Below are 16804 nucleotides of genomic sequence, written 5' to 3'. Positions count from 1 at the left end.
ATCGATGGGCCAAGGCCAACTGTAGGAGGTTTAATAAGACCAAGTGCCATGTCCTGCATTTTGGTCACAACAACCCCAAGCAACGCTACAGGCTTGGGGAGGAGTGGCTGGAAAGCTGCCCAGCAGAAAAGGACCTGGGGGTGTTGGTGGACGGCCAGCTTAACAGGAGCCAGCAGTGTGCCCAGGTGGCCAAGAATGCCAACAGCATTCTGGCTTGTATCAGGAATAGCGTGGCCAGCAGGAGCAGGGAAGTGATGGTGCCTCTGTACTCGGCCCTGGTGAGGCCTCACCTCGAGTACTGTGCTCAGCTCTGGGCCCCTCTGTGCAAGAGGGACATGGAAGTGCTGGAGTGTGTCCAGAGGAGAGCTGCCAGGCTGGTGAGGGGTCTGGAGACCAAGTAATATGGGGAGAGGCTGAGGGAGCTGGGCATGTTTAGCTTGGAGAAGAGGAGGCTGAGGGGAGACCTCATTGCCCTCTACAACTACCTGAAAGGAGGTTGGAGGGAGGTGGGTGTTGGCCTCTTCTCCCAGGTGAATAATGACAGGACCAGAGGAAATGGTCTGAAGTTGTGGCAGGGGAGGTTTAGATTAGATATTAGGAAGAATTATTTTACTGAAAGAGTGTTCAGGCACTGGAACAGCCTGCCCAGGGAGGTGGTTGAGTCACCATCCCTAGAGGTGTTTAAGAAACGTCTAGATGTGGCACTTCAGGCATGCTCTGGGGCAGAGATTGCAGGTTGTTTGGTTGGACTCGATGATCTCAAAGGTCCTTTCCAACCATGAAGATTCTATGATTCTATTCTATGAAATATAGCTGTATTTTCGTATCAGGACCTCTTACCTTAACCTTAAAATTGTACATGTGTATGTCCATCATAAAACTAGATATTCCAAAATATTTGATGCTATTGAATTCAAACGATTTTATAAAAAGAAATATGCTTCTTTACTGAATCATTTGATCTATCTGTTCTGAGAATTCAAAAGTTTAAAATTTAGTTATTATATCCCAGTGGTAGACAGAACTAAGAGTGTCTTTCATGCTTTGATGTTAATGCATTTCTTACATTAACATATGTACGTATATGAGCATTCTCAAGGCTTCCCCAGTTTGCAGTGTCTCATTCACTGAAAGGTGGAATGCTTTGTACTTTCAAATACATACTCTCAAACCACCTTCAACTTAACATAATATTTATCTGAGCATACAGAAAGATTGGTGCTGGAGACGTTGTAAGGTCAGGAGACACTTTTTAGGCGAATTTCATGACAGTGTAGTTCTTTTCCATTAACAACAGCAGACTTCACTTCACTCTATAGAACTCCTTTTGTTCCCAGGTATAAGAAAAAACATGCTATATAATAGCCTAGTGTAACATAAGGCCTAACGTGAACTAAGACCTCATGTATCCATACAGTTAACTGTGTATGCCAACATTTAATATGTACTGTTGCTGAAACTGTAAGGAGAGGCACAATTTCTTGGGTGACACAGTGACAGTAGTGAAAGCTGAGAAATACAATGGTAAATAGTGAAAAATAACCACCTATTTAAGGAAACAACAGAGAACATGGTTGTCTTAACTGATGGTAAAATTTTAGTGTAATGACAGCAACTTCCCTGTAGGTATCCCTGAGTTTCATTGGAAACACTAGCATATTGTTATTTTTTTCATTTTCATTCTTTGTCTACAGATATTTCTACAAGAGTACAGAAATGCCTCCTGTAGTAAACAACATCTACTTGCTAAAGGATAGACACAGTGATGAGCAACATTCCTCAAAATTGTCATTCTGAGAAGCTGGAAGAGTTTAGAAGGGTTATTTTTTTTCCTACGTTATTGTGTTAACCTCAAATAAATTACACAGAGACGATTAGGTAATAGAAGGGCATAAAAACCCTTAGGAAAATAGCAATGTCTAAAATTTTGAATACTCAGCTTATATTAAAGCTGTGAGAGTGAGTGCGAGATCTCTTACATTTCCCTTTGCCTTCTCTGCTCTCAAATCCTAACACAGATGGCTCCATGTATGACCCAAAATACACGTGGCATGCCCATTACTTTAATTATAGTGGGATAGGAATCTTTTCTTTCTTTTAATAAATGAAGTGGATCAAGGACCAAATCCCTCCAGAAATATATATTTCTAGCTGTTTGTATGATAAATGTGTCTTGTTTGACATACGCGTGCTGACTTTTTGTTTCACATTTAAGGTTACAAATGAAATGAAAGGTGAACTTTAAGAGTGATCTCACCGGGTATTGCTTTATGATTCTGTATTATTTTTGAATTTTCGTTTGTGACAATCACAGCTGAGCTTCAGAAGGCCATGTGGATTTGACGGGATCGTTTTGACTATAAGATATAAGCCAGTTCTGCTATGGAAATTTAGAAGACACTCTACACATTGCAGTCCCACTTCTGTGTTATTTAACATGTCAAAGGGCTAAAAGAAGGACGTCAAGCTTGACACTGAAATGTGTACTATGCCTGACATAAAGAATGTCCTCCCTGTAAAGACAGAAACTGATTCATAATCAAACTTCAGGGAGCTAGCTAATGTACTAGACTGGGCCTTCCTGGAGCTTTAACTTCTAAAGCAACCTACTGAAGAAAAGAAAGCCTTTCACTGACACAAAATGTACAGGAAAAGTATACATTTGTTAATTCCTTTATATATCAAGTATTCTGATACCCGATATTAAAAGAACTGCTAAGAGTTATAAAACAGTTCTGAAAAGTTTCTATTTAGATATGGCATTTATATTCAAGTTACATGAGACATATTGAATTTAATGAAATGTTTGACAATCAGCATTCATCAGTATCTGACAGTAAAATTCATACTGTATGAGACTGTAATGTAGCGTTAGTTCATACAGAATGAATACTGACTGCACTGTGTTAGTTAGCCAGGAAAAGAAGACCATAATATATTAGTGTCAAAAATTGAGATGTTAGAAACTAGAAGACTGTAACTATTGCAATCATGAAAGCTACTCTGGCAAAAAAAAAAATTATATGAATTAATCAGAAAACATTAGATTGGCACATATACTACTGTTGTTGAGGCGTATTTCGACCCCTTGCAGTTCTACAGAAATACAGTCTTGTGTGCTATTACAACATGTATCACTAATGACCACTGACCTAAGCAATTTTTATTTATTATCTCCAAACTGCTGGCAAAGCTTTCAGTTTTCTACGCAACCCAGGAAAGAAAAAAGCGCTATTACTACCCTAACCCTAAGGGCAATGCTGAGGTTACAGCCAGAGCAAGAGACAGGTTCCTTCTAAACTGGGATTCTGCCCTGAACTGGTATCTGTAAAAGCCTTTCCCTCTGCACTGAACAGATGAAGACTCTGGGAGACTAAGCCTTCAGTTTGGGTACCTTAAACATCTAACATACGATATGCAGTGTAATTACATCCTTAGAAGCTTGTCTTGGTCTTACTACAGACTACATGACAGCAATATATTCAGCACACAAGGACATGCTCAGAAGATGGAATTCCACAGGGAATCCTGGGAAGCAGTGAAGCACAGTAGCTTACAGCAGAGCAATGGACTGTCACCCAGCAGCGTCATACGGGCTGTCATACAGCAATGGGTACAATTCAGATTGTCATGACATTGTGAGAGCAGATGCTGGGGGAGGGGGACGGGGAGGAGGACTTGTGCTAACTCTATGTGCATGCATTTCATCAGTTTGGAGGCTAACCCAATGCTTTCTGATGACAAATGGTTCTGTATCAAATCTCATTAGTATAAAACCTAGAGGAATTTTTGCACTGATCAGTAGCTAGAGATGGCCTAAGTCAGGCTATAGTCTAGCTTTAATAATTCACAAGGTTTGCAGATTTGCTGCTAAAAGCTGCCAGTGATACCATCAGAGCTCAGCATGCTCAGATCTGGTGCTGTCCCCCATAGCCACGGCAGACATTGTTCCCAAAAGGATGACTGATGAGTGACTGAGGGAGTTAAAGAATGACTCTTGATGAGAAAGAACTAGTTTCAAGTCTTAAAACACTGTAAATCTAGCCAATTGATTTTCTGACCCTTTGAAATTATTTTCTGGCTAGCATCACTCATATGTGGAGATGTGAAAGAAAGCAATACCCTTCATCAAACAAAAATTGCAGAATTAATTTCAAATGGGCTGACTGTGGTGACTAAAGCTAGAATTTGGCCAATATCAACATATTTGTTTTCCCTAAATCTAGTTATATTTAAATCTATTTTCAGCAGCTAGAGATGGCAAACTTAACATTTACGATAGCCTGAAGCATTATCAATGCATATGTAGCTTTCTGAAGGTTTTCTGTATTCTGACTATTTACAGTACGGTTGGTTAGTTAGTGTATCACATGAACCGTCTTTATGTTTATTGCTATATATACAGCAAGTATTGTTTCCATGTCAGGCCTCTCCCCTCATCTGTTTTAGCACAGACTTTCACTGCCTTCTACCAGTCCACCTCCCTAACACGCATTGCCAAGGAACCTGCAGTACCATCCATTAATAATGAACTTTTCTACACATTTGAGAATCCTAGATTCAGGATGGATAGACACCCGATTTAGATGAAGACCACCAACTGGAGGTCTTTAGAAGTGACTACCTCTCGCTTAATTAATTTTAGTTTCAGTTTATCTTACAAGCAACTGAAGTTGCTCCTTCAGAATTACTGGATGACATTGCTGTGTTGGATGCCAGTACTACTGGCAATGCAATGACTACCTTGGTGCATTCGCTTGGCTCAAGAATCCCTTCTCCACTTCCTCAAAGGCAGGAAACTACCCAAGCAACTTGAAAAACACATTCCCAGCAAGTTTGACGCTGGTGCTTGAGCCCCTCATTGAACACAGGTTGGTGCTGCCCTTCTATGTTCCCTGTCTGACAGCAGACTGAATCCTGCCCTTTGCCAGAGGAGTGCAGGAACAGGCAGAAAAGGACAGAACTTTTCCAATTTATCCTTCTACAACAACAAAAAATCTAACCCTTTTGAGAAAAATCTGTCCGGTGTTTGGCAGTCTGTATGGAAAATCAAAAGCCACTTTTAACAGTGCTTAGCGGAATGAAGAAAAGAATAATATTTGAATGCATATAAATCAAACTCTCTTCATCCTTCAATAAAAGGCATTTAAAAGTAGGCAATGAATTTGACCCACTGTGGCCCACAGTATGTAATGGAACACACCTACACTCCTCTTTTGTTTATTTCAGACTCTAGTACAAGCCACTTCTGCAAGAGAAAATTGTTCAGTAATCTCAAGGGCTAAGCTAAATGGATTTTTTAAACCAAAGTATTAATAGTTCAAATGTGTACCATTTAAGAAATTATATTATGATATCAATTCTGAGCAACTATGCTTATTTTGGATGTCACCTTTCTTTTAAGCCTTTCCTTTAATCAATGAGGAATTTGAAAGAGAAGAAAAAATTTATAATTAAAAAAACCCCTCATACATACTCAGTGGGGGTCCTTAAGTGAGTTGTAATGGTTCATTTTAATATTTAAAATTACTTACTAGGTATATATGTTAATTTGGAATATAAATATTGCACAACTTTAACCCTAGAAAATCGTCTGTAAGAAAACCCAACAGCTGAACTGAAGGTAGTGAAATAATTAAATTGTCAACAAAAAGATGACATGTTAATATGGTGCATTTTCCTTATTGCAGAAGAAGAAAATAATTAATTGCTCAGTAAGAACTTTAAAAAACTCAGGAATAAATATTCATGGATTATAGATGGTCAGTAGTAAACTCATTGGCAGTTTGAGAACTTTGCATGTTTATGTTTGGGTCTCATAGATATGCTTTTTGAAAGAATACCAGAAATAAAGCCAGTTAGGCAAACCCAAGTGATCTCTTCAATACTGGGTTCCTTCAGTTAGTTTTGTTATCCAGATATTACCAACAGAGCTGAATGTATTTCCCTGGTTAACATAACAGCTCTCTATGCAGCGGGACATTAAAGTGGGTAGACGCAAGGCATCAGCTGGCTAAGAGATGAGAAAAATAGAGTATCCACTCAAGTGTGTGTATTATTCCCTCATCCATGTGAGGGATACGTCCAACAGTTCCAGCACCGATGGTAGGTTAGTCTTTTGAAATCAGTGGCAGCTCTAAAGCTTTTTATCAGGCTGGTCCTTAAGACAAAATTCTGCAGGCTAAGTCTGTGTGCACACAGAGACACACAGACATGTGATACAACGGGGTTTCAGGTTTCAGAGAACAATATTGTGCAAAATATAAGAAGTGTAGGTCATTCGTTATCAAAATAAAATTAACAAGACGTGAACATTTAGTTGTTACATGATGTAAAGCAAAAATGTTCATTACTTGTAAAGGACCTTCTAACTTTCTCCAGTGCTCCCTCCTTTGCACTTAACCCTGGTTCCCCTGTGCCCATCTCTGCAATCCTGGGATGGCCAGAAAAATCCCTACGGAGAGCTTTGGAGCAAGTGCAAATTCATGAGGACTCTGCTTCACTTTTAAACATTAACAAATAATAAAAAAGCTATAGAAACCTGTTGGAAGTTGCAACAGGTATCCTGAGACAGATGCCTGCTTGAAAGAAATCCAGCGGTCATTTTGTTGCCTTGACAGAAAGGTTTCTCCTTGGTCCAGCCCTTTGCAGGTGCCGCTGACCCACAGTTTCTCCTTGAATCCTCTTGTTTTCTCCAGAAAGCATTTCTAAACAACAACAAAGATACCATTTTCAAAGTTGTTTACAGGATACAAGTGTCTAAATTCCCTTTCAGAAGTAATGCTTCAAGTCTCCAACAAAATACCGTAAACTGAGGAAAGTAAGAATGCAAGACATTTTGGAAAAGACGACATCCTCTGACTTTCATTTTTCAGCCTGTTGCCTTTTTCTTGTATTATACTTGGTCAATATTTCTGCTTTACCTGTATAGACACCTGTAAGTTACTTAGTAGCAGATATATATGAAGTATGAATGACAATCCTGTCTATTGGCTTAATGTACAGAGAACTCAAATTTTGATGAACGTCATTGATACCTGGCAATCTAGACTAGTGCGATTAGTTCAGAATAAAATATCAAGAAACATTTGGTATTATTTCATGGATTATACCATCTTACTTGACCAAATATTTTCAATTTTTCTTGCTAGTGAAAACCCTTAACAGGATAAATCTGTAAGAAGTAAAACTGAGATCCAATTTTTAATGTAAAAGTCAGATCATCTGCATGAATTCTCTGAACATTCACACTCAGCTACAGCATATAGCACAAAAAATTTGGCCCCAGATCCTTTACTTATAGGTTGTTTCTACAGAAACAATATAAGACAAAAGTTGAAATAGCCAAGCACAATCAAGTCTTCCACCAGTGCAAGCACTAACATCATGTAGAACCTTTTACAAATGTATCAGTTTTGATTCTAGGTCTTTTGAACCCCTACCTCCATTAAAAAATATTTGGTCACCTCATCATTTCAGCATCTAGGAATTATTTTTTTTTTAATTTCTAAAAACACGTGTTCTTGTAGCAACACTGTCCATTAGCTTTCTCTCATGGATGAGTGTCTTCTCTCTCCTTATTGTTGTTTGTATACAAAGCAATAATTTGCCCTCTTCACTCTCATTTTATACTTAGCTGTTGCTTAAAAAGAGAATTAAGGTATTGTTTGTTAGATGGTAACAGCATCAGCTAAAAATGCACCTGTCACTTAAAGTTACATTTCCTTTTCATCTGTGACTGTATAAATTTATCACACACGTGCTATCCCTTGACCTAAAGAATAAACAACCAGAAGGATGGAGTCTTAAATCGGCCAGACTCAAGAAAAAATATATATTGGCATTTTACTGTAATTGATTGTGCTACTGAGATTAGAATTGTTGAAATCAGAATTTAAGCCTTCATTTATCAGACAAAAAGCTAGAGAGATGGAAAGGAACTAAGTAATTACCTTGGCAATTCATCTGTCAAACCTTTCACAATTCTTCAACAAGGTTTTTCTGAATAGAGACTCCAACACACAGCAAAGAGTAATTGCAACATGAAAAAGTGATGCTCGTTTTAGTGGACCTGCATTTAACAGAACTGCGGTTTTTAAGCTGTCATTCCATATTTAGTTTTCTCCTTCAACCCTTATTGTCCTAAAGCATCTAATCAAAACAGACTTAGACACTGCATGAATTAGAAGTCACTCTAAAACCGGTGAGATTATCACCAGCAGTCAATGCTGCAATATAATGACAGCTTAGCAAATTTCTGACCTGCATTTATTTTAAGTAATTTGAAGCCCTAACTGTGAGGCAAAAATCAAAGGAAACTGGGGTAAAAGACACGGGAGCATCTTAAAAATAATTCTTCAAAGGAGTCTCAAATTTAACTAAGGTATTTTTAAAATATTTAATATTTGATTAAACAGAATCAGAATTCATGCTAATCACAAATTTGCTTCTGAACTAGAGAGACTACTTGAGTAGAAGATGCTGAAAAGTTCATTTTACAGATTACAGGCTAAAGATTCCGTAAAGAACTTGGCCTTTCAGACAAGGTCAGATGGAATCAAAGCACCCAAGTCCCAAATTGTGACCTATAAACCCGATCACTGTTCTTAAACATCTTTCCACTCTGCTTGCCCCAAGTCCCCCTCTTCAATGCCCAAGACCAGAATTCTTATCAGCATTATTGGATCATGCTCATTACACACCGATGAGATCAGGTTTCTTCTAAAACAAACATTTGCTTACATTCTTTCAAAAAGACCTCTTTAAGAAGACCTAGGTTCTTCTAAGCAAGGTGGTAACGCCTCCTACTCCAAAAGAATGAGAACCAGAAATTCTTTCCAAACTATGAATAGGGACCCCTATGTCAGAAAAGGGATGCTCAAGGCCGATATCTGGACAGAGGTCATCAGACGTCATAAAAATGACAGTTGTAGTCGTTCCCCTAGTGCTTTGTCTCCTACTAGAGAGATTCTAGATATACGTGGTCTTTTGTATTGGGTAACAAGGTTCTTTCCCCTCTATGTCCCCACAGGAGGCAACCTAACTCAGGTTTCTGCTTCAGGTATTAGAATTTAAACAGTAGACATTGAAGCTTTTAATATGTGGGCTTCAAAGTCCTCTACTGGATTAAGTTACAGGTTGCTAAGCATTAATGTATAGTTATTTGGATATTACCATAAAGCTATTACAATTAAAGCAAGTAAGTCAATATGCCCTATGCATTGGCCTTTTGAACCTGGCATCGTCTTGAGAACTGCTATAAAAATTCTTCTCAGTGACACCCTAATTTATAGTAACATTTAAATGCGAAGTTACCATGCATGAATGCTTTGTTGTTCTCCTGAATTAATATCAGGCAGGTCAAAGCATGTGCTAGCAAATAGATTCAAATATTCATGGTTTTGAAACTAAAAATTTACCAATGACAGTGACTCAGTGATGTCCTGAAGCAATGCCACACGTTGAAGAGACAGGATACCAATTTGGCCAGAACAGATTTTTGGCAATCAACAATTAAAGTGTTGCTCACTGTCTCAAGTAGTGGACACTCCCTGTCACATTAGTACACAAGGCCTCACCAGTTGGCCATTACTTACTATCAACTAGCTTTTCAACTACGCAAAATAAAATGGATTTTTAATATCCGTCTTTACAATGATACCTGAAAAATTCAGGGCTCTCTGAATTTTTATTCTTTTTTATATGAAACAATGGAAGTGATAGATGTAAGGCCCCCAGCAGATGGCCTGGATCTTGGCTATACAGCCTGAGATCAGAAGAGCATTTATGCTCCTGTATTTTCCAACATTTTTATTTTAACATTTCACAGAGGTCAGGCTTTGGGGAAACCAATGTGTATGCCTGCCTCTGAGGTCTCAGGCAGATTGCCCTTTGAAAATCAATCTCATCCCTTCCTTCTTTTCCTGATTCCCAAACCATACGCTGACTACTGTCACCCATCTCTCCATAACGATGTCAGCAATGAAAAGCTATAGCTTGAGTCTACTTTTCCAGAGCTGAAAAAGGCATAGACTGTATGACCTACCTGCAGACCAAATGAAGTGCCAAAAAGCGAATCCTGGTCAGACCGAAATGAAGTAACAATGTCTGTGGGCTTTCTCCCCCTTCTCTGTAGTGTTGTAGAGGTGTAGTACAGAAGGCTTTCCCTGTGGTCCAGAGGGCTAGCTTGGCTATTAGAATAGCAGAGAAATATTATTACATCTTTATGGTTTTGGAGATAAAAGAGTGATGCACAAATACCAAACAGGATAATTGACTTTGCTACTATATTTCTGATGGGCAGAGACAACTAAAGAGTTATACACTAAACATTTAAGTCATGCATTTAGACAAATTTGTATATTTAATCACAGGCGTGGTAAGTCTTAAGGCATGGAATATATACAGTTTATTCCAAACAAAGCACTGAATCCCCACGAATAAGACACAAAAAGTTGCTTTCTCGGACTTTGAATGACTTTGTAACAGTATCTCAAGTCAAAATTTTAATAGGGGTTTTTTAATTTTGTTTTAACCATGAAACTGTTGTGTAGTAGTTGCATAAAGAACATCCTTTAATTTTATGAGAGAGAGGGTTACAAAATCTTCATCAGAAGTCAAAGATTTATTCTATTATGGCAATCAGTTTTTGTTTGACCTGAAAATGCATTGGCAAAGCTAATAACCTGGGGAGAGAAAAGATAGTTTTGAAAAAAAAATAATATTAAGAATATGTCATATAAAACTTTTCATCCTGGTACATGACTGTTAACAATTTCTACATCTAATAAGGAGAACTAATACACTATCTTCTTTTTCAGGCTTCAAATCATGATTTCTTTAAATATTCCTTTTTTGTAGTTCCCTGTAACATGTCAGGAGCCTACTCATATTTTGGTAGAAAAACCAAGTTATTTCTGTGCATGGCAAATGTATAAGACAATACATGTATCCCTTCTTTGTAGGAAGTCGCTGACCTATTATGTAAACTGCCTCTGTAAGATAAATCTAAGCTTTCCCCTGTTACTAGTTTCAAACAAAAAATGAAAAGGGATGTGCTATGCTGAGGTCATTCCTGAAATATGCAGTGTTTTACTAAGTGATTTGGTGTCAGTTCTGTGTGCAGAAGAGAGAGAACTTTCCTTAGCTGTAGGAATACGTAGCTCAGCCTGAGACCTCTCATGTTGCAGGACACAGAGCTCTCCAGGAGGCTCCTCAGCAGTGTCTCTCTGGTCTGTCTGCGCCTGTCTTCACAGCTCTTACTTCAGACTGACAGTACAGCAACTCATTTGCACTGCCCTTACTAGGAGTTTTATTTGTGTATATGATGTAAGGGCATGCAGGTTTCTGTAGCTGAGTTGTAATCCTCTCCTGCATTAGTGATAACCTAGTAACTCCAGCAGTTTCTCTTTCCAATAAAAGAGTTTTTTTCCAATTGTCTTCTTATTATGCCTGGCTCTAGTGAGCTCATGATTGAGAGTTCGTCACATATTCCCCAGGGAAGGTCTTCTGCTGTGAGAATAGTTATCTGTATCTTTTTCATTGTCCAGTGAGATTTTTCTAAACTTTTCCTTACCAATATTGCGAAGATCTGATCAGATAATCACAATAAGCAAAACTCTAATGTAAGAGCATTATTCTTAATGTGCCTGGTCCATCAAAGCTCCAGAAAAAAGGAGGTAAAAGAAAATGCACTGAGTCATTTTCCATCAGGGAAAAGAAAAGAGGATTTCACTATGCTAAAGGATTGACAATCCTTCTGGCAGCTCTTTCAGAGGAAAAAAAAAGTCATTGAGAAAAGTATTTACATACTGTACTTTATATGAAGTACTTATATCAAGAGGGTTTTCTTTGAAAATGGAAAAGATTAATCCTCAAGGAAATTTAATTCTATTACAGAGAAAACATTTTATTTAGTTCTTAATTTTGGAAATAATGATAGATGTAATTAAGGTAACAATTCCATGTAATTTATTTCCAAGTAAAATTAAGATGTTTACTCTCCAAGCTAATTTTTCTTTGAGAGAGAAACAGTGTTGAGTGTTTCTTCCTACAGAACAACAGCTTAATATGAGTTGGATCTAATAGAAGACCTGAGCACAACTTCCAGCATCTAAAGGGCTGCACAGATAAATATTTCCTGTACAGAATGCAACAAATCTTGATGCTGTTGAGTTGTTCAGAGCCCCATCTCACAAATACTCTGTGGTGGGATTCACAGACAACATATTTCCCACCAGATTTACCCACAGGGCTCACTACATGAATTGTTTTCCAAGTATTCAAAATGTGAATACAGCGGAAGGACAAAGGCTCAGGTTCTGCTGCCCGTGAGAGCAATTATTGTGCACGTTACTGCAACAACAAGCGTGTAGGAAACATACACTCAAGACATCGCTCCAAATCCAACTGTGCTCCTCAAAACAATTTTCTTCTGGTCCAGCTGACCACCCACATAGGCTACTGGGTTTTGCGTTTCCCTTAAGGAATTTATTAGGTACTTAATTCCTCTATCCTTTATCTGACTCTCCCTATCAGCTACTGGAACGGGCTCTGTGCTCAGCATCACTGTATGAAACTCCTTGTTAGGCACCTAACTCGATCCTTGTGTTTTCTAGGAAATTTGGGTCCCTCGCTTAGACTTGAAGTTACTTCATGAAAGGGGAATATGTACACTCCAAGCACAAATCCTTTGGTCTCTATGAAACCGATTTTTACACTCTCAAAAAACTTCGATGGTTTTCTATTTTTAAAAATGTTTAACCCCCTTCATACAACAACGATTTGTCTATGTTTTTTCACAGTAGTGAGGGGCAAGCAGAAGTTTGAGAAAATGTGAATTGTGATAAATTGCTCCTTTTGTTCTCAAGACCTAGAGTAAACAACATATAATTGAAACTGATGGAGGTACTGAAGTTTAGTGGTGGTATAATTAAGAGCAAAACATGGGTCATCACATCTAAGAAAGCTTCACTTTTTTTCCTGAAGCATCTGCAGTAAAGCACTAACATCAGTTTTCTGCAGACTGAACTGAAATGTCAGGAATTAACTATTAAAGCTTTGCCTATTTTATTGTTTTCTTTTCTTGGGCTTGGTCTTCTCCCATATTATGGGTTATTCCTTGGACTTATCTATAAGATCGATAACAGGACTGCCTTTATATATCAAATACCTACCATATACTATAATTTCTTGGATGCATGGAAAGAGGGTAATTTTTACAATGTTCCATTTAATAGAAATTAGTGAAACTTAAAGCATATATATAACGTGTATATTTAGAAAATACTTAGTATTTAAAAATAAGTACTGACAGATAGTTATTGCTGAGGGACCATTAGTCAGTCACAGATGGTTACTGTGTGCAATTTGTGCCTAGCTGCAGTGAATAAACATATTTAGAAATGAATGTAACTTTTTTGTTAGAGGTCAGAACCCTCATCACGTTTCTTCCATTCACATCCAGCTCTTTTCCTACTGACTTTGACTTTCAGACATGTCCCTTTCTCACAACTTTTTAAGAATCTTTTATCTGCAGACCCCAAAGGTTTCAACGGAGAACAGCATTTCCCCACCTGGAGCAAGTCCTTGGAGAAATGCTAGGTGAAAAGAAACTCTGCAGGCAATGACAGAAGAGGACAATAGCAACAAAGAGGCAGAGCATCTCTCAGACACATAAGGAAAGAGAGTTTCACAGTCCCTATTATACCTCCATAGTGACGTACGACCTCCATCTTTAGGGAACTGATCAACCTCACCCCACTTGTGTCAGATGAATTACCCAGTAATTGATCTTGCTGTAGTTTAGAGGATTAACAGGACATGAGACATAGCAAGCTAGAAGGTAATGTTGAATGGAAGCCCCACAAGCTGTGGAAGAGCCATTTGTTTACAAATAAACATAAACGCATACAATTAGCTGTAGATGCTTATGCTGAAGATAATTTTTGCATAGTGTGTCAAGCCAGGGACCCAAGAATGAATTAGCCTAATATGGTAGCACAGGGGTGAAAGTGGAGTCCACTGTGGCTCCACTGCCTCCTTCTGCACAGCTGTGGTGTGTGGGTAGAAGGGAGTCTTCTGTGGAGATGGGAATAGGCTGCAACTGGGGGTGCCAGGAGCAGGGACGGGCTTCAGCCGGGGGAAAAACGGCATAACTCTCCCTCAGTGGGCACTTCTATCAGCCACTTTTTAGTTTGTGCAAGGAGACTTTCCAAGCAGAATACAGCCGATTTAAGAGCAGAGTGCAATTATTTATTGGCTAATACATATGATTCATGAGTTACTGAACAAGGTATTAATATTCTCACCAACCTTAATGAGACATTCAATGCGTCTTCGCTGGCCAGGCAGTCATCAGTCACATCAGGGCTGGTCTCCATTGCTCTTTCAAACAGGCCGAGCATCAGGGTTGCTGAGTTTTCGTCTAATTTTCTGCTTTATTCCTGGGATTTCATACACTTTAAGGCAGTGTTTTCCCCATTGAATCCCTTCCTGCTAACTACTGGAGTATCAAAAATCCTACTTCTATCTGTTTCTTTCCTTATCTTGCACAGTTTTAGCTCGTGCCTTCAAGACAATTTTCTCAGTAAAACCAAGACAAGGTTACAGAGCCTAGGCCTTGCAACACAGACAGCTGAATCCCTCCACTGTCAAATTATCCTACTTTTTCCAAGTTATCCTTACCCTTTTCCCCCAACATTTTAACTAGTTTATGTTCCTAGTGGGCTAGCAGACTTTTTTCCTCATCCTATATTCAAACCCTGTTGATTCAAAGACAAAATTTGCCGGGGGTGAGGAAGGTGAGGAAGAAGAAAACAGTGTCTTTGAAAGGTCACAGCTGGCGAGGTTTCTCCTTGTTTTGTACACAGGTTGTGTGGAGTTTGCATCCCAGGGCCCAGGTAATGAATCCCTGCAAATGACTGGTTTCAGCATATTCTGAAGTAGGCCAGGAAGAAAAATCGCTCGGTCAAGTGTCCTGGACAGTTCTGTCCTACTTCAGCATGAGGAGAGATGCTTCTATCCAAAGTGGTTAGGTTTTTGATTTTGCCCAACTGAAGGGGGTGCTCACAAACCCTTTCAAGAGTGACCTGGGGCAGCCAGCCCTTGCCAGGGTAACCCCGACACTGTCTCAGAGAAACGAGAAAGCATCTTGAACAAAAAGTGGTGCAGAATAAAAGAAAGGGGTAAAGAGAAAGGAGAAGGTCATCTTTCATGTTCCATCACTCTTTCATTCAACCATTCAGTACAACAGCAATTTTATAAACGACTGCCTCTGAGAACAAAGTCAACTCTATCAGATCAACAAAAAGTTAATCTTCCTTAAAATATTTCATTTAGGGATACTTATTCAATAACTTCTTCAAAAAAATTAATCATTCAAATTCTCATTTGAATCCTCAAAATGGGGCTTCAGTGATACATAGATGTAAATAGAAACAGAAACTAAGAGCTATTATATCTTTTGTCAATTTTATCTCATTAATTCACTTTCTTTCATACATAGTAAGGGTGTTTGCATTTCACTTGTGATATAATCTCAGCTTTCTTTTCCAGGCTGACAAGTTTTTGATGACATAAAGGAACAGCATGAAGTACTTTGTAAGGTCTCTCTGGTACCTAATTCACCCTTTATTCACTAAGAAAAACCAATATTGAAAATTGCCTTTTGCCCTAGTGCAGTTTTAACACTGATCAGTTTAAAGAAACAAAATTTCTCTTCCCAAATTCTCATATAGAACCTTTTATTTTGAAGGATCTGCAGCACTTACACTTGTAATCTGTTTTCAATTCACGTGTAGTTTTCCTTGAATTCTGAAAGTAAGTTTTTTATGATATACATATGGATGAGAAAAATTAAAAAAAAATGGTGGCAGCTTCAATGTTTAAAATACATATTTTCTAATAAATTTTGCATAGATTATTAAAGAAATACAAACTTTGGCACAACCTATTTTTCCAATGGCTTCTGATAGGACAGCTTCTTCAACATAAAGTGGGAATCATTTGAGTTATTCTCTTGAAATATTGTTCCTGAACATATACCTTTCAATAATAGAGAAATTTTATTATGTTTAAACTTAAAGAGATGTTGTGATGATTCAGAATATGTCACTAGGTGGTTTGCGGGTGCCAGTTTGAGCTGAAGTGCTGTTCCCTTAAGTCATATCTCTCTTTTCCTGTTTTCTGCCTCATTCATCCTGCACTAAGAAGGCAAGGCAGTGCTATCACAGGCTGATATTAAAAGTATTAACAGCTGAAAAGATCTGACTGTAGGGTGAGCATCGTACCTCCAAGATAAAGCCTATTTTCATCCTGCAAGGAGCTGGAGGTTGAAGAAGAGAACGGGTGATTCAGAAAGTGTAGGATCTGAAAAACATAGTAAGGTTGGTTAAGTTTCAACAGACAGCAGCTCACGCAGACATGTGCAAGCTGATGACTGACAACAAGCGAGCTAACAGTGTAAGCACAGTGGAAAACAACTCACCCTGGGTCAGCTACTCACAAATTTACCCAGTTTGTTGAGATACGCTGATATTACATCTATACGGCTTGTGGCATCCAAGCTAGCTAGCTTAAAATTACATCATGTGAGCTGAAGTCATAAAGGCAAAAATAGATCAGATAAAAAGACCTAGAGATCTTTGTAGCAAAAGGCCCTTTCTAACTGAGGAACAATAAAAAGCTGGGTGGTTTCAAAGTACGACTATTCCAAAATCCCCTACAGCAACTGAGATGCTTAGAGAAATGCATCAGAAAAGAGCAGCCATGTGATGGTGATGTTTTCCCAGACTATTTCCCCAGA

The 16804-nt window shown here is 38.4% G+C and overlaps 1 long non-coding RNA gene across 1 annotated transcript; it reads right to left on the bottom strand.

Annotated features, from left to right (window-relative positions):
* Nucleotides 1-5205: 5205 nt before the first annotated feature.
* LOC141737692 (uncharacterized) lies at nt 5206-16368 on the bottom strand. The gene is made up of 4 exons (XR_012585229.1): nt 16290-16368; nt 14314-14444; nt 10046-10190; nt 5206-6707 (listed from the first exon to the last, which is right to left on the bottom strand). It is a non-coding gene; the product is annotated as an uncharacterized LOC141737692 (long non-coding RNA).
* Between the last annotated feature and the right edge of the window lie 436 nt (nt 16369-16804).

This window comes from Larus michahellis, chromosome 1 (genome assembly GCF_964199755.1).
Source record: "Larus michahellis chromosome 1, bLarMic1.1, whole genome shotgun sequence".
NCBI lineage: Eukaryota > Metazoa > Chordata > Aves > Charadriiformes > Laridae > Larus > Larus michahellis.
This window is presented reverse-complemented; position numbering and strand designations above follow the sequence as displayed.